Source organism: Zonotrichia leucophrys, chromosome 3, assembly GCF_028769735.1.
Source record: "Zonotrichia leucophrys gambelii isolate GWCS_2022_RI chromosome 3, RI_Zleu_2.0, whole genome shotgun sequence".
In the NCBI taxonomy this organism is placed as follows: Eukaryota; Metazoa; Chordata; class Aves; order Passeriformes; family Passerellidae; genus Zonotrichia; species Zonotrichia leucophrys.
Window position 1 is genome coordinate 81,620,171 of NC_088172.1, and position 24,525 is coordinate 81,644,695.

Below are 24,525 nucleotides of genomic sequence, written 5' to 3' on the forward strand. Positions count from 1 at the left end.
AATCTACTGCAAATTGATGTAGTCAGCCTGTGACAAGGGTCAGGTTTCCAGGACCAGCTACCAGGCATGATCTAGTCATTTTGAGTTATCAAGACAAAGCTCTGTTCTGCCGAGCTCTGGCCATGTAAAATCCACAGCTCTCCAGGTTTTCAGTGAGATGAAATCAAACCATAGAGCCCTCTCTGTCCTCCTCTATGCCTGCTGAGAAATCACCTCACCTCTCTGAGGTGACACCACGGTCTTTATTTTGTGCTCTCTTACAGATCATGCCCACAAACAAGAAAAACATGTGCTAATCCATCAGTTTCTTAATAATAATTACTGTTCTTGTTTATTTTATGCTAATTACAAAAAACAATAATGAGAGTTCACACACACATATCTATTTTCAGGAGACAACAATGAAGAAAATGTGTTTGCTGATGCAAGTTTCTAAGTAAGAAATAAGTTTTGTTGGAGTATCCAAAACTTTTGTTCGCCCACAATATTTTTTCCTGAATAATCACATATGATCGTGCTTTTATCCAACAGCTCAGGTGCCACATGTTTTCCAAATACTCTGTGGATTAGTTTTACCCATGAAAATTTGTTCTGGTGTTCCCTTAGCTTAACTAAAGACTGTGGATTTCCATGCAAGCTTGGTGACAAGCATGCCTTGGCTCACACCACTGCAGCCTTGTCAGCATCCATTCAGGGGTGAGGAGACACAAGAAACAGACTATGCAACACATGAGAAAAATGAGATCTTCTGTCAATAACACATGTGCAGTCCAAATTATAGTAGATTTAAATCATTAGAAGGGCTGTTAATTTCAATGGCTTTGCTGGCTCTCACAGTTCTGTAGGAACTACTGAAGGGCAGATTTTCACAATAGCTATAGGTTTAGCACCACCTAAACTTACAATAGTTCCTCCTGAAGAAAGCTTTCATGGCTGTTCATAGAATCATAAAATATCCTGAGCTGGAAGGGACCCACAGGGATCATCAAAGTCCAACTCCTGGCCCTGCTCAGGACAGCCCCAAGAACCACACCTTATGCCTGAGAGCATTGTCCTAACTCTTCTTGAACTCTGATCTGCCTCAGAATAATTTAAAAAACAAAGCAAAACCAAAAACCCCAGCCTGACATATAGAAAAGAAAACCTGGACTCTTGTATCCCAGCTACCTATAATATGGCAGATTTCTGAGGCATCCAATATACCCAAGTTAGCTTTAAATATTCAGAGCTACTTGTGGTCCAACACAGGTATGAATTACCAGTAGAAAACAGACTTGTTTATTCACAAAGGAACTTTAATGAAATTCAGTACATTTGCTACTTATGTTTCTATTAATATATCTCCTTGATATGTTTCAGAAGGTGGAAAACGCCCATAAAAGCATCCTTGCAAACATTACCTAGGCATTTATTAACAAAACCCAAATTATCACATTTATTTTGTGTTTTATCTGCTGGAAATAGACAACAAGCTTTGAAAAACAGGCAAAAGAACCGAGCAAGCCACTTGTGGTATGAACATCTGAGGAACATTTGCTCATATTTATTCATGTAAGCATTTTGGAATTTCTCAGTCATGGATGGTCTTCCAAACACATCATGCATATGAATGCGCACGAAAACGGTGCACTAATACCTTGTAAGTAACTCTGAGGCTTTTATCTGGTAGATGCTTGCAAATACTTCGTTTCATTATTCATTCAAGTTTTTCATGCTGCTGGCAAACTCCTAAATCCAAGAAAAATGAACCAAACCAAAATCTCTAAATTGCAGGCAATCCCACTTCTTTTTTTCCACATTCCCTTTACATAGCTTGAGTAAGTTGCTAAAACATTATCATGTGTATGTGTACAAAAATTTGGCTTGAACTCAAGAAGTTTCCATGATCTCTCACAATGACCTCCTGCCACATCCACTTTCTTGAATAACCTACACTTAAGCCTTCTGAGGTTCCCAAAAGGAAGGCTTTTTCACCTACATTTATCGATCTATTTTTTTACACCTTTGCCTGCATGGATGCACACACATTCACCTTTAAGGGCCTGTTTAGTACTTTAGGAATATATTCCATCAGGTCTTCTGATTTATTCTGTGCTAAAGACAAAAGCTGCATTCATATTACTGCAGGCCATTACTCTTGGTGATATTATTTGGAGCAGACTCTTTTAAAACAGCTGATAATATAAAATGAATGTAAAATGAAAAGCACTCTATAAAAGTACAGGTTCACCCAAAGAGATCCATAATTTTAAGTTGCCCTCTATTTGTATTTTTGGTTGTTAAAAACTACAAGGAAGAACAAATTTCCCCTTCAAAAAAGAATTATAGGCAAGATGTGCCCAATATTAAAAAGCTAAAAAAAGCATCCTCTAGAAAAGGCTTAGAGAGATCACAAATTATCCATTTAAGTACTGAGCTATGCATACCATAAAGATATGCCAGAGGAAAGAATTTTTCAGGTGTCTCAGTTTGTGGGTGCAACTGGTGGCCTTTTCAAATTCTGCCTGTACATGGAAGCCCATGGAACACATGTCCCCTGAATGAGCTCTGCACTGCTGACCTGCATTCTAAATCTCCACTGCAGCTCCACCACTGCTGAGAGTGCTTGCTGGCTTTGATCAGCAGTGAAGGATCGAGGCTAAAATCCCTTTTCCCAGCTGGAGGAAATTTAAATCATCATCCAGACATGGAATTTTACCTATCATATCTGGTAACAGAGCACATCAGCACCAATCATTTCCTCCATCTAGTACATTTGCCTTCCCTCCTCCTCCCAACTATGGCAACACCTCCTACAGAAGTAATCCCTACAGGAGTGGAAAATCTTGCAGCAGCTATTCCCTTGGAGGAAAGCTATTAAAAACCTAACAAACCTAGCCTCTAACCTCAGACAAGCTGCTCTAGCACAGACCAAAGGCTGCCTCTGGTCTGACTGATCTCTACATAGAGAATTGTTTTTGCTGTCTTCTTCCTGAACCCAAATGCTGCCCAGTGTAAGTCAGCTGTATGAGCAATAACAAACCAGAGTGGCTTGTCTGTGCAGCCCACTGCAGAGAAGCTTCTAAAACCATTTATAGCAAAGTTCACTATTCCCCTCCCAGAACAATGCAGCTGCTCTTTTGACTCTAAAGGCTCCTGCCCTTCTTTGCTCCTCTTCCCATCTATCTCTATTTGGCTGCTTTTCCAAGGGCAGACCAGAGCTCCATGCCATTTTCTGAATGTCATATAATTGGAGAACAAAATATCTTCCCCCATCTAAGAGAACTGATGTACTTTGCTGGCTCCAAACTTTCAAAATATCTCTCTGTTGAAGCAGCTGCTGAATAATTTATATTTCTTAGAACCAAGCTGAGAATATGTACATTTTGCTTTGACACATATGGTATAGTTGTTTTCCTTCCTTTCCATTGCCATCTTGTTTTCCACTTTAAATTTCAATGTAGGAAATTCTGAACACTTCAGAGCCTGGGAAAATTATTTGGATTTGAGGAGTGAGAAAGAAGAGGGGTGTAATTTATTTGTGAGGAGTTTTTTATTGTTTTGATTTTTTTTTCGTGGAAGGAAAAATTCCTCAACAGCTTGCAATTAGCAGCTCTGAAAAGTTATAGTTTCTTCAATGGCACACAGCATGCCAAGAAAACCTACAAGAGATTCCTCAGCTTAACATGCCTGGAGCAGGATCCAGTTCCTCTAAATCAAAGCACAGCTCACACTAACAGTTGCAGTATGTTAGTGGCTGGATGACTGCTTTATGAAGAATTATAAAGTGACACAGCAGTCTGGCTGAAAAAAACACACACCACGCTTTGATGTTTTTAACCACCAACTTCAAGAGGACCAACAGAAACCTTCCTGTTTTTATTGCAGCCCCTCTATCATCCCTCCCCCTGCTCCCTCCCTCCTCTCCCACTGCTAGATGGGGGACTGTTATCTTTCAGTCACTTTGTAAGCTTGACTTGTTTACAGACTGAATGTCTCTGTTTATAGGCCTCTATCAGAGAACAAACAGGGCAAGTGTGACTTCCTAGGACCTGAAACACGATGCCTTTTCCTCTTGGGCAAAAGCAGGAGTGGCAAGGGAGGGGGAAAAGAGAAATCCTGTAATTGTCCTTCTAGTCCATCTTCCCTCCAGGATTACCGTACACACCTGTATGGTGCTGCAAAGGTATTTTAAGAGCCAGCTGCTTAAATGTTAGCTCACCAAAACTCCATGAAAATGCACAGCAATTGTCTTGCAAAAACTAAGTCCACTTCAGAACCTCCAACAGTAAAATCAGTGTTAAATAATGGCTTCTCTTAAACTCCCTGTTTAAAAAGTTCTTTATTATAGATCCATTTAGATGTTTACTTGGGGAATCTTAAAAGCTTAAACCACATTTCACTGTGGACATTTAAAGGGTGTCAGTGGGGTAATTATAAGCATACACACCATAATGATGAAATTTTAGAAACATTAATAGCGTGACTTTGTATATTCATTCTTATCTTGAAAAATATTTTACCTCAGGCATAACCCTGTGCCATGGAGGAGTCAATAAGGATAGTCCTTAATAGGGCACTGAAATGACATGAGAGTTGGTCTGCTTATATTGCTAATGCAGATTTCAGTTCTTGATAACATTCAGATTATAAACACTCCAGAGGAGGTATGACTTTGTCCTTACTGAGAGTGCCTTATTTTACACTGACAATTTTTATTGTAATTGTAGGATTCATTTTTAGAGGTTTTTGGTTTCAAAAGGCTCTCTTTTGCACAAACACACACTGGAAAGCATGAGGAAATTTTAAGAAGAGTACAAAGGGTCATATCACATTATAGTACTTTACGGTGAGACACTGGGCCAGCCAGTTTTGAAGCCAGCTCTAACTATGCTTTCCTCTGGAGGTTGTTTACCCAAAGAGACCGAGAACCTTTTGAACTAAAAGAATAAAACAAAATAATGGCATCTAGAAAGTTAACCCTTTAAGCATAACCCCTTCCAAACAATTAGATCTGACAGGACAGAAGAGGTGAGAGTTTATGTGTAGCTCTTCCTCCCACAGCTGAGCCCACGCAGGTGGGACCTTAGGGCAGTGGTGCTTGGCTGCACACAGCCAGGTTACTGTGAGCAGCAGCAGTGCCCAGTTCCCTCTGGGTCCTCCCATCTACTCCAAGGCCTGTCTGCTGTTCCTCACAGCTGCCTCTGAGTCAGAGCTGGCTCTCCAACCCCTGTGATCCCCTCAGCAGCATCCCAGCAAGCTGCTCTCCCTCCGAGGGTACCACTGCACATCTCTGCTTTTTACTGATGCCTTAGCTGGCCACAGACAGGAGCACATCCTGCTGCTGCACACACCTCTGCTATGTGCAAGGGGACACACAGCCCAGTATGGGCTGGGTCTGCTCAAATGGATGAACTTCTGAAATAAAGGGAGAAAATTGGTCTTTAGAGTTCAGGTACAACTTGATCATTTTAAACACTCAGTTAGACATTGCTTAAATGGTCCCAGTGTCACTTTGCCTGCTGGCAAGAGCAGAGTTGTTCCTCCTTAGCTAGCCTAGTCTGAAGACATCCAAGGGTACTGCCCTGCCAGTTTTGTCCCACAGCAGCAGGTTTGTCCAGAAGACACCCTGTGTGCTCCTAGAGGCAGCCAGCCTCACCAATTCTCCATGTGATCTCTTTGCTTTCAGGTCCTGCCTTACAGGAAGTGCAGGCTTGTACCTTTGTCTGACATTTAACACCTATGGGCTTCCTAACACAGAATGTGGAAAGCTTGATGCAATATGTGGGCTTTTCCCTCTGTGGTTTCCTTACCCTGGAAGCTGAGGAGACCTGTAAGCTCAGGACACACCAATCCTGTCAAAATGCAAGCAATGAGTAAAGAGAAAAACCAACCCTGCACAGAGCACGAAAGCCTTCCAGAGCAGCTCAGCATAAGGGAATTTGTGGCTGTTCTGTTTTGTTTTAAACTAAATTGTTTGGGCCATCCACACTCTTTTCAGTTTTTGGTCTCATTTGAGAAAGACAGAGGAAATTAAACCATAAGAGTAGAAGGTGATTTTTTAATCACAACCACTTTTCCCCTAAGACCAAGAGCATATGTTTGAATTAATGGACTCTTTCCATTAATCATAAAGGGCACAGGAAAGATGCAAGAGAAGTTCAGTTTTCCTCATCATGCATAAACTTCTTCCAGCTTTCTTCAGCACTTTCTCATGGGGATGATGAAGCCACTTAGCCTAACAAAAGACCTGGCTTGGATCCTGGACCAGAACTCACATACAAATTAACTTCTGGTTTTGGCATCCAGATATGATTAACTTTTCTTGTCTCCATTTTCACATGCCCCTCCTTTAAGATGGCTGAAAAAACACTTTAATGCTCAAATATAAGTATAAAAGTGAGGCTAAATTTGAAACACATGCCTCTCTTTATCATGGCCTGCCAGGATCCATAGATTACTCTTTCCCCTGGACCTCAGTATTGTCAGATCCTATTCTGATACATATAATTTTGTCTGTGCCAGTGGCACTGAACTTTATGTTATGGATTCTACTTTGTAGGAAACACTGAGACACAATGTGACAGGATGCTTAGCCCTTTGTGCAGCTCTGGTCTTCACCATGGAATTCTGGAAAATCAGACACTTCAATTATTTTTCTACCATGTCTGAAAATAAAGTCTTCATGGTCCTGCATGGCTGAAGAAGAGACAGCCCCATGCTATTCCTCATGGGTCTAAGGACAATCAATACTGAACTTGAAGATGCAAAACTATGTAAGATTTAGACACACAAAAGGCATAATACATTTACCTAATTTTCAGGGGAAATAAAGTGAATGAATACCATAAAGTCCCCAGTCTCAAAACAGGTAGTATTCAATCAGTACCATTTCTGCAGCTAACAAAAGAACAAGACATTTCACAGATGGACAAGAAAATTCACACCCAAGCCTTCACCTTTCCCACTTTTTCTGACAAATTCTGAACAAATTGCCTTTCCAGATGAGTTATCACACTCTAATTCCCTGTGAGAATTATTCCTTCTTTGAAAGCACTAAGACACAGGTATAAGCATCAGCATCCACTGAAGAACCAGAGAAGTGTGAGGGCTGGTACATGTCATGCAGTGTAAAGGTGGGTGAATAAGGGCTGTGTTTGAGCTGGGTGGGGTGTCACTGAGCCCAGCTCTCCTGAACTCTGCTCCTCTCAATAGACACTGTAAACCAACAGGTTTTCCCTCTTCAGAGTTAGTTCTGGGTGCTTGTGTAGTGTGCACCACAAAGTAGGACTCATGAGCAATTATGTTTCTACAGTATATAATCATGTCACAAAAAGTATAATTTTCTTCATTGTATGATTTCCTGAGCTTCTTTGCCAGCACACAGACACCCAGCACAGAGAGAACCTAGGACTTGAGCTTTTCCCAAAAGCTCAGGTGACAGCTTTTGCTGGATCCTGAGCTTTTGGGAAAGGATTCGAAGGATCTCGAACAAGATCAAAGTTTTCACTCCACCAGTGGGAAATAGCTGGCACAACTCTGGGCATTGGGGATGCAGGTCCCTTTCCAAAGAATACCACCTACCTGTTCTGAGACCTCTGTGAATGTACTGTGCCCTGCGAGACTGATTTGCTCCCACATCTTGGGGGCTGAAGCTGTGCAAGCTCTAGGGCAGGCCCAGCCCCAGCACCCCCTGCTTACATCCCTGTACAGTGCCTGGGACTCCACGGCTTCATTATAATGCAAGCACTAATTAACAGCCCAAGCAAGCTTTGTGCAACTGTTGCCAAGACAAGTTCTTTGCCTTGAACCGAATAACTCACCCTGTTTTAAGTTCTTCCTTTACTGCAGCATAGTAAGGTATATCACAGAAAGTTTTAGAGGCACAGCTCCACTCCACTAGTCACTTTTGAACAGCAACAAGCCAGCATATGCTTGTCCCTGTGCTCTGATGAGCTTTGAACTTTAATAAATGATTAATCCTATTTAGAAGTGACTTAGTACTGCCTTAACTGCATCTTTCCATGAAGCGTCACTTTGACATCCTCTGTTGTGTGCATTCACTGCAACTTTCACACGCTGTAAATTAAGAACATTTACACATGCAATTAGTGTTAAATAAATGCCTGAAGAACTCCTTGGGGATTAAGCAATTAGATGGCATCATGGAATACCCTTTGTACTCAAAGCTTATGAGGAAAATCATCTACCCATTCTGCACAAATTGCATACTGGGGCAACCATTGTGCTGGCAGGAAGTGCTGGGATGAATTGCCAAATGCACTCTTGAGTTCATGCACACCTCATTCTCCAGCTCTCCTGGTCCTCCCTCTTCTCTTAGAGGGGAAATTAATAGAGAGAAATTTGTGACTAGGGTAATACTTTATTAATAAATTATTCCCCTCAATTTAAAAAAATACCCATAGGAATTTTGGATTTTTAATACCATAGTTAAATTAATAATAAAAAAAAAAATCTGCCTAGAAAAAAAATACAGCTATATACACACTGGCCATTTGCACAGCCTGTGATAATAGAGACTTGATCTTTTCATATCCTAACCTTTATTTTATGGCTCATGAAAACTGCAGTCAACTAATGTGGCAAAGTATGCAAACAGTCTTAGATGGAGAAATACTTGGCACACTAGAGCATCTTGCAAATGGGAGCATGTATTTTATACATATACCCTGCACACACACCTAGAACTTGCTGAAAGTAACAGCATTTTCCCTGCTATGTATATGGTTGCTATGCACCAAGATAGTTGGTAAAACACCAAAATGTAGGTGCTGGGAGAGAAAAGAACAATGAATTTTTATGTCTTGAAGATCACAGTTAAAGTGAATCCAACTCTTATTAACACCCATCATTCACAGCCAGCCTAGAGAAGCGGGGACACCCCACCTTGTAAAAGTCATACCAAACTCACGGAATTAGACACAAGCAAGCTAGAGCTGGCCAAAAAAGTACAAATCAAACACATAAACAAAAACAACAGTAAAAAAACCAGTTACACCCTGAGCATTTAAGGCAGCAAAACTACATCCCCTTGATGCTGACACCAGGATAGGGCCCCCTTGCTCAGGGCACACTGTCCTCCACCCCAGCAAAAGGGTGGAGCACTCAAAAACTGCTGGCAGAGGTCATCCCCACAGCCGTGCCCCTCCTTACAAAGAAACCCACTGTAGCCAAGGAGCTTCCCGAGGCTGGTCAGTGCTGGGATACAAAGAAGGTGGTGTATGAAGGGAGCTCGCTGAGCTGCATTTCACGGGACAACAGAGGAGCCTGTTTGGAGGAGACTGGGATTTCCAAGTACCGAGCATTAATAAAGAAAAAAGAAAATCGGAACAAGAAAAAAATAAAAACACAGCAAACCACCAAACCCCAAACAACATAAAACAGCTGCAGGGAAGTTGTTTTTCCACTTGAAGCGGCCCGGAGGAGCTGTTTAAAGGTGCCCCTGCGGATGCGATCGTCCAGGCCCCAATCCCGGGCTGCCAGCGCCATCTTCTTGCCAAGGAGCTCAGCAGCAGCGCCGGCACCGCGCCTCCGGGACCCCGGCTTGGAACTCACGGGAAACCATGGAAAATTAAACCTAACCCAGCCGCTTGAAAAAAGACAAAAAAAAAGAAAAAAAAAAAGAAAAAAAAAAAAAAAAAAAAAAAAAAAAAAAAAAAAAAAAAAAAAAAAAAAAAAAAAAAAGAAAAAAAAGAAAAAAAAAAAAAAAAAAAAAAAAAGAAAAAAAAAAAAAAAAAAGAAAAAAAAAGAAAAAAAAAGAAAAAAAAAAAAAAAAAAAAAAAAAAAAAAAAAAAAGAAAAAAAAAAAAAAAAAAAAAAAAAAAAAAAAAAAAAAAAAAAAAAAAAAAAAAGAAAAAAAAGAAAAAAAAAAGAAAAAAAAGAAAAAAAAAAAAAAAAGAAAAAAAAAAAAAAAAAAAGAAAAAAAAAAAAAAAGAAAAAATAATAATAATAATCCCAGTAAATTTGCAAAATCAGAAACAAAACGTTTCTCTCACAAAAGGAATTTTTTCTATAGGTAAATATTCTTAATTCCCACAGCAGCACTTAAAACCCCCAAAATATCAGTGGGCGTTAAAGGTATTGTAACTGTATGTGTGTCTGGTAGAATGTCATATTTGGGCTATATTGTTTTATAATCTTCCCCACTAAGAATCAGGAATTCAATGCACTCATAATACAGTGCAGGGCAGAGCAAAAAGCCATCAGCTCCCTGTAAGGGAAGCCAAGATCCTCCTCATCCTTCAACCCACCCAAGGAGCACCACTGAGGAGAGCCCCTAGGGACACCTTCTCTTCCTGTGTCCAAGGGCTCATGGCTGCTGTTGGTGATTTTGCCTGTGTGAAAGGAACTAGCAACATTAAAAAAGAAAAAAACCCAACATCTCTTGTAGAATTTCATAGTGATGCAATGTGCCAAACTGATGTGCTCGGAGATCAAATGCTCTGGTGACTTACAGCTACAGCACTGAGCCAGCATTAGCACAGGGGAAGAAGATACTAAGGTACATCAAATATGATGTGAAAAGACAGTTCTCAGCATGTGAGAAGACTCCTGAGCCTCTCCAGTTTACCTCTGTGAAGCAATCACCACAGAATTCTACTAATGCGATCTACAACTTATAAAATCTCCTTTTTTATATAAAAGTCTTTATATTTCGATTTCTCTGGTCACTTATAATCCCTATTCACTTCAGTCACTAGATTGCACAAGTAATAATAGCCTACACATTTTCATACAGCACCTTTTCCAATTTCTACCTGTAATGGATGTGAAAACAACAAGGTCTCAAAGCAAAAGTATGCTCTCAGTATTTCTGTTCCAAGTGCGGCTAGTAATCTCTGCAAAGAGATTTTCTTTTACAAGACAGTTTTGCATCAGATGATTCAAATAAATATTTCTGCATAATCATCCAAATAATAAGGCCTTGAACACTTCATGTCTTGCTATTCCACTTCTAACCTCAGGATTCCAGGGGAGAGCAACAACAGCAAAAGGAAGTGACCTTTTAATTGCATCCAGAAATCTGGAGTTTCCCTGTCCCAGCTTCAGGGACTGCAGACATTTGACAAACAGGGAAGAGAAAAAGCAGAATCAAAAGGAAGCACATGTTGATCCATGTGCATACAGGGAAAAATAAAGGTTTTCCAGGATAAATAAAAAAGTTTGCATTAAAATTTTTGTCAGAGTTGATATTAAAATCTCTCGCCTATATATTGAGTTCATCTTCCCAAGAACTGAAGCAAATTCAGCAAAACTGAGTGAGCTGTCTTCTGTTCTAAGAGCTCACTGAGACTGCAGCCAGATTGTCATTGTTAGAATTTATATACATAAAATTCACACATCCATTTACACACCCCTACAACTCAATTTTTAACTACAGAGGGAGAAAAATGCAAAGGCAAGTCTAGAGGACACTTGAAGAAATAAAAAACAACAGCTGAGAATTTGTCAAATAAAAAAGTAAAAATGAGTATTTTCAACTTCTGAAAACTCTGGAAAATGTTGGTTATTGTGAAATATGACTGTATTTCACATCCCACACCTTGATCTCAGGAACATTCAGTCCTAATGGGTTTAGCTGCCTAGGAAGTACCAGCTAAACTCTGCAGTGGGTGTGCAGGATGCATTCCCTGGGAGTCCCCAGCAGCCAGCCCTGCTGCATTTCCCTCACACAGCAGGGGCTGGCAGCAGCCCCAGTGCCATGGCCAAGGTGAATTCACACAGCACAGCCACACCTGGTGCTGCTCCAAAAGCAGGGCAGCACTGATGCTGCTGCTGAGTGGTGGGGTTGGAGGAAGGCATTGAACTTGCTCCTGTCACTCCCTGCTGACTGCAGAGCACTCCTTGCCATCTCTGCACAGGGAGACATCTCTGGGCGCTTGCTCTCCCTCTCCAGAGGACTGCTCCCGTGGTTAAAGCTGAAGTTTGCCTCAATCCTGCCTGTTTCCTTGTGTATGTACATATATATGTATGTACATATATAGGTATACTAGGTGCATATATTTAATATCGATTACAGGGAAGACAGGGCAGTCTTTCAAACTTCCAGTGTGTCAACATAGTGTACAAACAGGAAGCAGCACTGCAGTAACAGGCCATTAAAAAGACTGCATACCAACCAAGAACCAGGGGAATCATCTAAAAAATGAAAAAAAAATCATGCCTTTTTTACATAGTTGGCATAGTTCTAGCCTAAATCCCACACGTTTCATACCCCACAGAAGAGATAAATGTGTTTCAGGGAACTACCCAGGTAAGCAGTATTATAAATAATCACATATTTTTCTTGCTGCCTTTTTCCATAACACACTCTTTATCCCTTAACTGCCTCTGCTCTTTTGCTCTCTCCTTGATAGACAAAGAATTCTACAAAGGGTGAGGAGAGATGATTAGAAAGTGGTTCTCTCTCCTTTGGTAGGAACCTTTCCATGGCAGAGGCAATCTGAAAGCAGAAATCTGTCTTTACCTGTTTACAGGCTTTAGTCCCTTCCCTCTCCCTGCGTTCTACCTCAAAATGAAATTATAAGGAAGGTCAAGACTGTTTAGTTCCTCAAGAAGCTGACATGGGATAGCCAAGATTTGCTGCCACATAGAGGGAATCCAATGGTGGGTAAAAAGCAAAAAGCCCTAACCCACCCAAGTTTTTCATCATGACAAAACATTCCTGTTATAAGATGGATAAAGCCCAGCATTGCTGCGATCACTCTAATCTAGAAAGAGCCCATATTAGTATTTCCTATCCCAAAACCAGCTGAAGCTGCTATGTGCTAGAAACATCTGAATGGCAGCTCCATTTCTTTTTCAATTTTTTTTAAGTGAAATTAAACCTGCCCCACTTCTCCCAAGTATTCACTGTTTTATAATCTGAGCTGTCCCAATGCAGCAGTATCCACACAACCAGCTATGTTTTTTAACATCTGTTTTTCATTTTCTTAACAGGAAACCAACACAATTTCCATGACAAAGGAGGATTCTCGTGTTATACTCTCATTTATCTGTCATGTGTACACTTGGCAGCATTTGATCTTTATTCTCTGGACACTTAGGAAATAATCTAGGAATTACTGCTTCTTGACAATACAAACAAATAAGGCTATCTATAAATAAACCACGGTGAGGATGGGGGGAGGGTTGCTTTGCACCCACAGAGGGGCTATTTCTCATTCATGTTTTGGCCAGCACTGGGGATCAGGGGGTCACCCTCCTTTCTGAGCCCTTTTGTGCAGGGCTGAGCATGGGGAAGAGGGGCCCTGGCACAAAACACCTCTGAGGAAATCGATTGACTTTTTTTTCTCCTGCTTGCCAGTGTCCCTGGCAGGGAGCTGGGTTTTGGAGGGACCAGGGAAGGTGACATCCCAGCTGGCAGCATGGCTCCTGCAGCCACCTCCCTGTACCTGTGGCACTGGCAGGTGGGATTCACTTCCCAAGCACTGCTCACAGGAGGCAGGAAAAGTGCATGAGATATTTAGCCTTAACTCCACCCTCCCAATTGCAGTTTGAAAACCCAGGAAGTCTGGTATTATTTAAATAAATTGCAGGTACAAAACCAGTGTTTAGTTTATGCTATATTCATGCATAGCTTTTTTGCTAGCACCCACCACATGCAGCCTAGCCTTTTTTCCTTTTTTCTTTTAAGTTTCACCATTTGTAGCATCTTTCTCTGACTGTTCTTGTTTGCCTTGGGCCTGATCCAAACAGCTATGGGAGGAAACAGCCAGGATGCCTATTGACTTATATAAAAGTTGAACGAGGGCCATGGACAGTAATGGATACAGTCCAGAGTCTTTTGTGAAGGCTCTGAAATTAATATCAGTCCCTGGATATATATATTCTTAATATGACATGTATGTTTTAAAAAGGAAAACCTTTATTTTTATCTCTCTCTTCTCTCTATGTGAAAATGTAGCTCATTATACAAATATATATTTGTAAAGAAACGTTCAGATTCCATCAAAGAGAACTTTTACAAGGAGAGAATGTTTAGATAGAAAATTAGGGACACTATTAAAAATTGTGCCAGTTTAACACCTTCAATGTTAAATTATGAGGTTGACCCTTCAAATCCTTCATTATAGGTGGGATTTTTTTGGAAGCAAAGAGCACAAATCAAAGAATGCGTGCTCTAAAGTCATTTCTGGACAGATGCAATTAAAACAAAATGGCATATTGCCTACCTCCCTGTGGCATCCAGAGGCTGGAGGTGTCTCAGATTTCCCTACAGTTAATGAGAGTTAGGAGCCTCAGCAGAGGACCTAAAGCAGCCTTTGAACCAGGACACACGACTGACATAAGCGTGTTCAGCATGCAGCTACTTGAAACCGCCCAAGAGAAAATACAGAACGGGAGGCACTGCCCCAGACCTTCACCCCTCACGGGGATTCTGCCCATCACTCCTTGCTAGAGCAAGGTTATCCTTCCCTGTCTGAGATCAGCAGCCTGGGACGTCCCTTCACTAAAGTCTTTGCCTTGTCTTTCAAAGACTCAAGCAGAGGCTGGCCTTTTCAGTGACATTTGGTACCACAAGCCAGGTTTAATGCAAGAACTCAGGGGTGGGAGCATTACCCTGGGAAGTGGGAACCTGGAATCTAACTCTGTCAGCCTGGGATTGTCCAAATTTTTGAGCCACCAAAAACTGGCCAGAGACCTAATATGCCCAAAAGAGTACTATCCAGACACAGACCAACAATAGCTCTATTTTTACATGCAAACTTATTTATACTCATCCTACTTCAGCTTATTTCCTAATTAAAAAATTGGCTATTTTTGTCCAAACAGACCTGTTTGAGCTTTGCCAAACCATAACAATTGAACTTTGTTAAAGTGGAGATTTGAAACCAGACGTGACCTTACCAAAAATAAATATTAAAATGGCAAGAAATCCCTAATTTTGTAAGCTGCCTAAAAATAGAGAAACAAAAGGCTTGATCAAATCGGGCCATTAAATAAAAATTAAAAAAAAGCTTGCATTGTATTGGATCAAGGAACCTCACACTTCAAGGATGAAAACAAGGAAACTCATGCAGTATTTGCAGTAATATTTCAGTTACTAGAAAGAAAAAAGAATAAAAAGGAATAAAGCAGAAGGAATAGCTATAAGTGTTATTTTTTCCTCTCTTTGTGGGTGGTAATTACATAAGCAACCTCACTACATTTTCAAGTATTTCTCTTAATAAGTGCTCCATATTGTATACAAATGATACATATATTGGCCTACGTAGCACAGATATCTGGAGAAAAAATAATCCTTGTAAGCAAACATATTAGAATTTGTGCCTTTATTATTATGCCTATCATGTTTAAAATACACCCAAACAAACAGCTGAAACCTTGTGGGAGGAAAAGCAGTGAAAACATAGAACAGGTTAGAACCGTATGGCCATCTAATAGAAAAAAAAATCTCTTTAACCTCTGTTAGTAGTTTCTTTGATTTTTTACATATCCTTTTTATTAGTTAAAATAATATTCAGCAATTTGAAATGTGCCATGCAGGAAGAATTAGGTAGAATAGGTGGGATGTAACAGTATTTGAGAGGCAGTTTTCCATTTAAACTCTATTACTCACAGGAAATATTATATATTTACTATCCACATAGAAAATTTTAACAACACGTGCAGTTTCAGGTGACTCCAAGTCAAGATATTTTGGCTGTAGAGAAGCAACAATTTATTTGGGATCAGTTCAGCAGTAATTTGCCCGTGACTGAGATGCTATAATGATTAGTGGAACGGTATAGATTGAATGTCTCTTTCTGTTGCCTCCATGGGCTGGTTCCATACTAGAGTTCACCTCCAGTGACCTCCAGGGCCTTCCCTTTGGCTGAACCATAAGTAGCTGACAATGGAGATCTTATGGGCATGACATGTATGGGAAATGCAGGCCAGCTGTGAAGGGCAAGTCACTCTAGTGAGCACAGAGAGGAACTCCTAGTTAGCAGTCTGCAGTCTTCTAGCTTGGTTTCCCTTCTCTCAAGCCTCACATATCTTAACCATTTTGCACATGACTAATAAAATGAGTTTTCACCTATAAAGAAAATTATTAAATAACCTCACTAGCTTAAAAATAAGTCTGTGCATATTGGCTACTCATCTAAGCCAAGCTGCATCTTCTTCCTGTGGCCACTTCTAGTAGTCTGTGGGGATCTTGGTCAGGGAAGCAACAATGCCACTTTACATCATTTTTTCTGACCTACACCACCCTTATAACCTTTGTGTTTGTTGGCTCCATGCAAGTGCTGCTGTTAGCAGTAATCCTGCAGAGCACTTGTCCCTTAGGACCTCAGGTGTGGGGGGCCCTGTTAGGGTCACTAACTGAAAATGAAGTAAAAGGAATCTATGAAATTGGTTCCTCCTGATCCCAATACTTGTGGTTTTTATTGTAGATAAGTTCTACTAGATCTACTCTAATAACCAGAAACTTAGAATAAAAGCAGGCCTAGAGTGTCACTGCACTGCCCTGTCTCTGCCCACTGCCAAAGCAAGTATTGCATCAGTTGTCACAGGTGCATGGGCGAGCACTCTCCTCATGCACCCACAAATGCACCCTTGTGTGGGGAATGCATGAACACATGTGTGTGAATGTAGAAAACCAGCTCAACATGTGGCACTCAGACAGCCCTTCCTGCCATTTAGCTATGGTTATGAATGAATCATAACTCCAGCAAAAATTTCTGCTTTCAGACTCATGGAAAATGTTATATTATTTTTGGCTTGTGCCAAAGAAAAATGGTGTGATAAAAGAGTAGACCCAGTAAGGTCCAAGCTCATCTGCACGTGTCTTTTGAGGTCTCTCTGGCCTCTGTTTGCTTACACAAATTCAAGAAGCATACTTCATATTTACATTTATTGTGTTTTATCACACCGCACATGTAAAGAGCTCATTTACATGTGTTCAACTTATATATTTTATACACATTTAGCTGGTATAATGATCTACAATTTGATTCTATGGCCTGTATAAATATTCATTTATCAGACTACAAATGCAGAAACTTAATATTTACTTTGGTTTTGTACCATTCTTCATCCATACTCAAAGGAGGGAACTTTATCCTAAAAGTAAAATTACCCCTAGCTTTGCACTTTGCTGCCATAATAATTAATTCCAACAGTTAACAGAAAGAGTTTTCCAATCTATCCCTTCACTCACATTCCCAAACATATTGCAGCAGTGCTTCTATCCAGGAGAAAAAAAGACATGTAAAGGGCAGGCAGCCTTAAGAAATGGGAAATCTCACCCATAGGATCTTTGTCCCTGATGATACTTCCTCTGAAACAAACTCACAAGAATCTCTAGTACAATCTTTTTGTTACTGAATTATATGCCACTCCTTCTTACAGCAGCCTAGCCAGACTGCACATTCAGAGCTAGCTCTCTCTGCCATGATGTCACAAATTCAAGACACTAAAGACAAAAGCTTAGCAAGACAGAAAATTTAGATCCAAATACTCCAAAATCTGAGTAAATAAAACTATGAGATTTGTAGGTCATGACATGGGCTAGCATAGTCTTTTTGTTTGTCTCAGAATACTTTGTTTTTTTAAATGTCCTTCCTCCTATTCCTGACAAAAAATAAATCCTAAGACAAGCACTTGCAGCCATCTTCTTTTCTTCTTTCATTACTACAAGCTAGCAGTGAAATGACTGGCTTAGGTTTCACCTGACCCAGCCCCAGATATCCAAACTAGATATATCCCATCCCACTCCATGTCATATTACTGCCTTCACCCTCTCCCTTCCTTCCAAAAAGGCTAGTAATGTTTAGAATGGATCCAGCCATCCTGTGAGCATCTAGGAGGGGTGACAATGCAGATTTAGACTGGGTGGATCCCTTCCTGATGTCACTCATGAGGTTTCTGAGTCTCTTTAGACCCAGGCTCAGGCAGGAAGGCAGGGCACACACGTCTGAGGAGAGTCACCCATGGGGAAAACAAAGCCTGTTACCCTTGTTGCAATAGGAAGTGTCTTGCATTTTCAAGAGAACATGCTCTAAATGCATCATTGTGTGTAAAAACTGTCCAGAGTGGAAGCAGAATATTTGCCTAAGGCAGGAAAACCTTCCAGTTGGGAAGAGTTAGTCCTGTTTCCCCTATTTGATCTCTCTCTCTCTAGGGACTAGAGAACACAGACTCGAGGGTAGGACAGCATGGCAGCTAAAAAATATTTTCTTTCTCTGCAAGACTGGTGTTTGAAACAGGACATGCACTCACTCACAGAGAAGCATTTTTGCTTCTTCTGTCATCTGAAGACTGAATGAGAGAAGCTGCTTTTCCGTGAGACCCAGTTTCTCCCATAACTCTGTTGAATGCTGATGAACTACAAATGCAGTACTTCTACTGTGAGGCATGATGCACCTAAGCAGTTCATGTGAGGATGCAAAAATTCTTCCATTTCAGACACCTGTCTGGTCTGAAGGTTGTAATAAGGAATAAACGGAATAAAAGTCACCAATGAGAATATAATAATTAACAGTTACTAATTATGACACTTCAGGAGTAGAGAAGGATAAATAAATTATGAATCATATCTAGCACCTTCTTCCATACCCACAGACCTATAGAAAGCATACATTCTTGACATCCTTTGTCATCAAATCACATATTTCCATGGTTTCTATCCCCTGGGCACTGGTGCAGCAGGACCACTAATTTTTCAGCTTTAAATCCCAGTCTGAGCACCCACTTTTATGAGCAAAAATCCACAGGCAACCATCTGTCTCTATGGAGTGGGTGCACAGAGTCTGATGGTGCAATAACTTGATCAGCACGAACCATCCTGCTAAATCCTTTATGCCATGGGTAATGACAAAGATTTGTTATGGCCTCTGGCAAAGAAGTGTGCTTTGATGAATTAACTTCAACAGAGGACACACTGACTTTCAGTCTGAATAAGATATCCCTGCATTCATGCTAAAATTTGGGCATTCCTCCTATGATTAGAAAAAATTACTTCTACACATGGGCTCCAGTCCTGTAATAGTCAGTGGAATGTTAGGCTCCTTAATCCGGAGATGAGTTTAGTTCCACAGAGTGCAAAAATAAATTTGCTCTGCCAGTTTTCAGCAGCATACCAGCCACCAAAAAATGGTTCCTATTAATGACTAAATGGGAAACTTTACAGCTCCTCTCCCTCAAACCTCTTTGTAGATCTTTTTGGCATGACATTGAAGAAATTTTAAAAAAATTGTGTAACTACAGCTGCTTTTCCTTTAGACTGAAAACTATATTTTCAGTTAGTAATGTCTACACATTTGGATTGGAAAAAAGTTGAAACAGAGTTCCACTCCAGCAACTGAGTCAATTTACAACATGCTGTTGCTTGTATGGAAGAAAGAAGTATGCAAAAACCTACATGAGAGCTTGCAGGGTTAATGAATGCTTTCTTGTAGAATCTGCCAGGGGCAGATGGGGGGTAACAGAGCTCACCTGCACATTTCCTTGTGGGCCAGTTGTATCACTTTAATCTTTGGCTCATGGTCTGTCTAAGGCTGCATCCTGAGCTGTGGAGCTCTGAGAGTGCAGGAGGGGCACAGCTCAAAAGGTGTTCAAGGGTTTGAGAAAACTAAACCAGCTGTAGCATTAAAGAACAATTGACAGGGCTACTGTGCCTCCATGGGACGGTTCAGCTGGGACTGCCCTGCTGACCAGGATCCTGCCTGTTTGTATGCAGACTGACAGAGCTGTGCTGGCAGATAGCCCTGCCACAGAGCTTGCCTCAAAGGAGATGAGGAAAACTGAGAGGCAGTTTATGCTTCAAAACTGTCCAGCATTCAGCACAGTGCAAAATCTGAAGTGACGAGGAGCCTCAAGGCATAAGGAGCAAGTGACAGGACACAGCTCACCTTCCATATAGCTAAACTTTCCCTATTCTAAATGTCTTCTATACCTCACTGTCTTGGGGGTTTTGTCCCAGCCTTTGCTGTTCCTTGGAGATTGCCCAAGGACTTCCTAGCAGGCTGCCAGTTGGCACAGATCACAATCACACCAAGAAACATGCTAACAATTAAAACAGCATAGGGCAGCTGCAAAAGAGTGCTCAAGGCTATGAGCAGGACCTGTTGAGTCTCTTGGTACAGACTTTCCATGCACCGCTGTAATAACTGAACACTACACAGCACATAGTTTATCTTGGAGATCTATAGGAAATGCAGCCCACACTTGATTCTTAGATACTTCTGCACATCAAATAGCTCAAAAGCATGTGGGCTCTGCACTTGCATTCTAGTTTCACATGATGAGCAAACTATTTTGGAGTTATCTTTCTGTTGCTATATGGACACAGAGATAAAACACATGAAAACTGTAATGATTTACATTGTCTTTATAATAATTAATTTACTCTGCAAATAATATTTCAAACACTCTACTAATTCAGATGCTATGAGAAATGCAATTATCAGCTGTTCTTTCTGCACAAGTGTTTTACAAACATATCTGCTGCAAGTTTTATGGAGTTCCTGAAACGTTATATAATGATATACCTTTCACAAAATGCTTTGGGATAAAGAATTGTCAGAGCTAGAAGATATCTCCTACAGATGGACACAGTCCTAGCAAACAGTGAGAGCAACATGAGGAGTGATGATTTTCATATAATTCAGTGGGCTAGAGAAGTGACCACTCACATGGATGAAAGAGTCTCACTTCAGATTTACATACAGCTCTCCCTCATGGCATTCAATTCTTGGCCTCCAAAATATACCAGCTCCATACTTTAGCACAGAAATGCCAGTATGCTGTCACCTGCTCAGGTCATTTAACCTGTAATTGAAAAATCATCACTGCTTGAGTATCAAGGCTTATAAACTGTAATCCTCTGAGCCAAAAAGATTAGCCTGTGATTTAAATGCACAGGCTGCAGATGTAGAGCACTTCTCAGAAAACACAGAAATGCAAAATCGAGACTGGGACAGATTTCTGTTCAACTGCTTCAAGCCCTCAGTCAAAGCAGAGCCAGATAAAGAGTTACATCAGACCACCAAGTACCAGCAAAGTTTTACTAACCTGGCTTCCAAGGATTCCACTGAATTTCTGAGAAACTGACCCAAAGCCTCTCAAGTCCCAGTTATCCAGGATGGCTGTTCTCTACTAAGCTAATAACTTCTGATTTTTCAACAACTTTCAAAGACAGCACTTAAACACAAGATTTTTTTTTCTACTTAGCTTCTGTAGATAATTTTTTACTGTCATGGAGTACAGGATTAGTTTGTGCTTGTATTTTCACAAAAAAAATTTGAATCATAATAGTATTCTTTGATCCTATCAAATTGGAAGAATAAAATAACCAATACCAGGAAAGAGTTTATGTTAACAGTAAAGGTCTCTGAACATGACACACATGAAATGTACAACAGAGGTAATTTGGTAAAACAGAAGAAGCAGCAGGTTAAGTCAAGACACTATATTTCCCATAGAGACAAACCAACCATAGCATTATATCACTGTAGTCCACTTATGCTTTAAAATGAACCAAAATATTCTGACCCAGTTGTACCCCAGAAGGACACAGCAAAAAAATCAAGTCATGTATTGATTATGTTGATAGCTGTTTTCTCAGCAAAGAGCAAAAAAAAAATAGGAAAAGGAAAAAAATGCACTTATTGATTGCTAGGATCTGAAAGTCACAAACAGTAAGATGTGAGTTGTGCAGCCACCTCGAATTTTCCAATGCCAGGGACAGCAAAGGGATGGGAGAGCAATCAGTGTTTAGCATCTCGTTGTATTGTGCTCCTTTTCCATTATACCACTTTAGCCTTTTAATTAATAAAAAAGTGTAACACACAGCTACCATGTAAAGGATCCTGAGTTATAATGCCTGTCTGTAGACTTTAGAGCAATTCCTGTCTATTTTAACAATACATAAACCATCATACAAGTCTGTCTATAGGGTATATCCTACCTCCTCATCATTTTCCCCATCAACTCCAGCATCACTGTTGCCTTGGTAGAAACACCAGGAAGAGAAGAACCACTTGAAGGAACAACAGTCTGCAGTGCAGGACATCTTCTAAAAACTGTAATGACTTCTCCCCAGTCAACCATGATAAGAAGCCTGATTTTCACCCAGCTTTGCAGACTGAATAGTCATTTACACATTTATAAGCTATTACCAGTTGATGAGGTAGAACACTGGAAGAGGAGGAGGCAACTCAGGTGCTTCAACAGCTTAATTACTACACAACTGAAAGTCATGTTCCTCCTAAAGGATCACATTAGCTGAAAGTTTTGATATTTAAATGCAGATTTAAAGTATCTGCAACACAGAAGATGTTGAAGTACAAAACATCAGAGAAATACTGATTTAAAGGTATAGTAGAACCAATAAAAATTTTACCTCTGGTAGCACATTACTTAGGAACCCTAAGGACTGTATATTCATCCAGTTCTCTGAGAAAGTACATAAAACATTAAATTAGCAGAACATAAACCAAGGAAAAAACCCAACCAAACAAACCCAAACATACCAAAATGAAAAACCATCACCAAAAAAAAAAAAAAAACCAAAAAAAACCCACTCCCACCAAATCCTGTTCTTCTGTGTTAGCAAACTGAAACAGTTCATGCACAGATCAGAGAAAAATCAGATGAAGCTAATGGGACCAAAGACTGACTATCAGGCCAAAGAGAGGCCAAAAGGGTAAACAACAACAGTGAGTCACCAGATCTACTCTCCCATCAGAGCACCCTGAAGTACAGTGGGAGGCTGATGGAGCTATCAACACAGGCAATTATTTTGTTATAAAACAGGCATTTTCGCTATTTCCAACCTGTTTTCCCCCTCACTTATTTATTCATAATGCCAGGGCAGAGGCACAGGTCTTTCAGTGCTAGAGTGCATTGCCATTTCTGTGCATTTAAATATCTCAGATCATGCACAGAAAAACAACAAACTGGGGGATCTGAAGGTCTCAGGTGGGCATGAATTGAACTATACACCCTTTTGCTATCACACATATGGGGATCTTATTTAATATAAAATAGAGACAACAAGGGGTTTTTTATACAAAAACATAAAAAATATGCTTACTGCACATAGATTAAATTGTGATTTAAGATTTTAATTTGTCCCAGTTGCACTTCTGTTTTCAAGCAGTAGTATAGCAATTTTACCCTCTAAAGCTGGTGTTTCACCTACAGATAGTTTACAGCAGCTCCTCAGCTGAGAGGTGACCACGGTGTGCCCTGTCCCTGTCCCTGGATCCACCACTTTGTCTTTGCTGTCAGAGTTGCTGTTTGTGTGGCTTTGCTGCAAAATCTGTGGCAGAAGACCAGGTGCCATTTGAAAGCCATGCTACCTCATCCCCACTTAAATAAGTGTGCCTGAAACTGTACCTTAAATCTCATGGAGTAGTAACCTTCCAGAGATATTCCTGGCCTAGCCTAGGAGCTTGGTTAGCCATTGCTATTGAACCTGGGGGCTCTTGGGTGAAATACGAGGTTAAACAAATATATGGATGCCATCAGTTTATACTCAGCTAGCATAGGTGCAAATACCAGCACTAGAAACAAGATAATGGTCAAGCCAATTCACTGAATTAAATGATTTTTCTTTTAATTTTTACATACTTTGGCCTGCAAACCTTCTCTAAGCAATGTCTCTGTTTTCCTACGAAGAGAGCAGGATCAGGCACTGCTTCTGTTCAGGATCATTACAGAGGATATGGTCAGGAGGGAGATGGTTTTCTGCAGGGAAGTGTAAAAATCATCCATGGCACTCCAAAGCCATGGAGCTTCTCAACCAACAGTTTTACAGCTGAACCTCTTTTGTCTGGAGACATTTACCTTGAACTATTATTTCTGTTGGTTTACCCCTTATGCAAAAAAAGTCATTTAGCTTGAAACCTGGCACTCTAAGACACTATATATGTGTGTGAAGAGTTTTGTTAAAATCCTTCAAAAGAAAAAGAAAGGAATTGAAAAAAGATGATAAACATATTGCATTTAATTTTAACCTCTACAAAGAAAAATAAACAGGCTTCCCTGTTTGAACTGCTTTCCCTCTCTCATGCTTGTGTAACTTAAACAAGCTTTTATTTAAAACATATTTTTCAGACCCTTAAGACTTTTACTTGAATTAGGCATTTCTGGAATTTCTGATTTAAAATTGAAATGACTGAGTAGCAAACACAGCAGTATAAGAACACAAGCACTGTGTCTTTTATTTATAGCATGTTTTATTACATGTATCAATATTACAATCACTCTATAAAGTTTAATTTAGGATTGAAATAATGCTACAGGTAAGATAATCTCCCCACAAAGTGTTCAGTTGGTTCTGAGAGCATTGCCTGATTTTATTATTAAATAGCCAGATTGTTTCTTTGAGCTACAAGTCACTGATGCATATAACTTCAGTTATGCAACTAATGAACTTGATTTCATAGAGTTTATGTTAGCTACATGCTCAAATATTTTTCTAGGCTTGAGCTGAGCTCAACTTTATGCAGAACTCCTCCTTTAATTGACTACTACCTCTACCATAATGGGAGAGGACTGGGCATTCTGGGAAATACCCAAGGCATGAACAGAT

At 40.2% G+C, this 24,525-nt stretch overlaps 1 long non-coding RNA gene across 1 annotated transcript in view; it reads right to left on the reverse strand.

Annotated features, from left to right (window-relative positions):
- Nucleotides 1–22,068, reverse strand: part of LOC135444973 (uncharacterized) — a 70,726-nt gene extending 48,658 nt beyond the window's left edge. The window contains exon 1 of the long non-coding RNA XR_010439395.1: nt 21,895–22,068. This is a non-coding gene — a long non-coding RNA (uncharacterized LOC135444973). The remainder of the gene's footprint in view (nt 1–21,894) is intronic.
- Nucleotides 22,069–24,525: the final 2,457 nt, after the last annotated feature.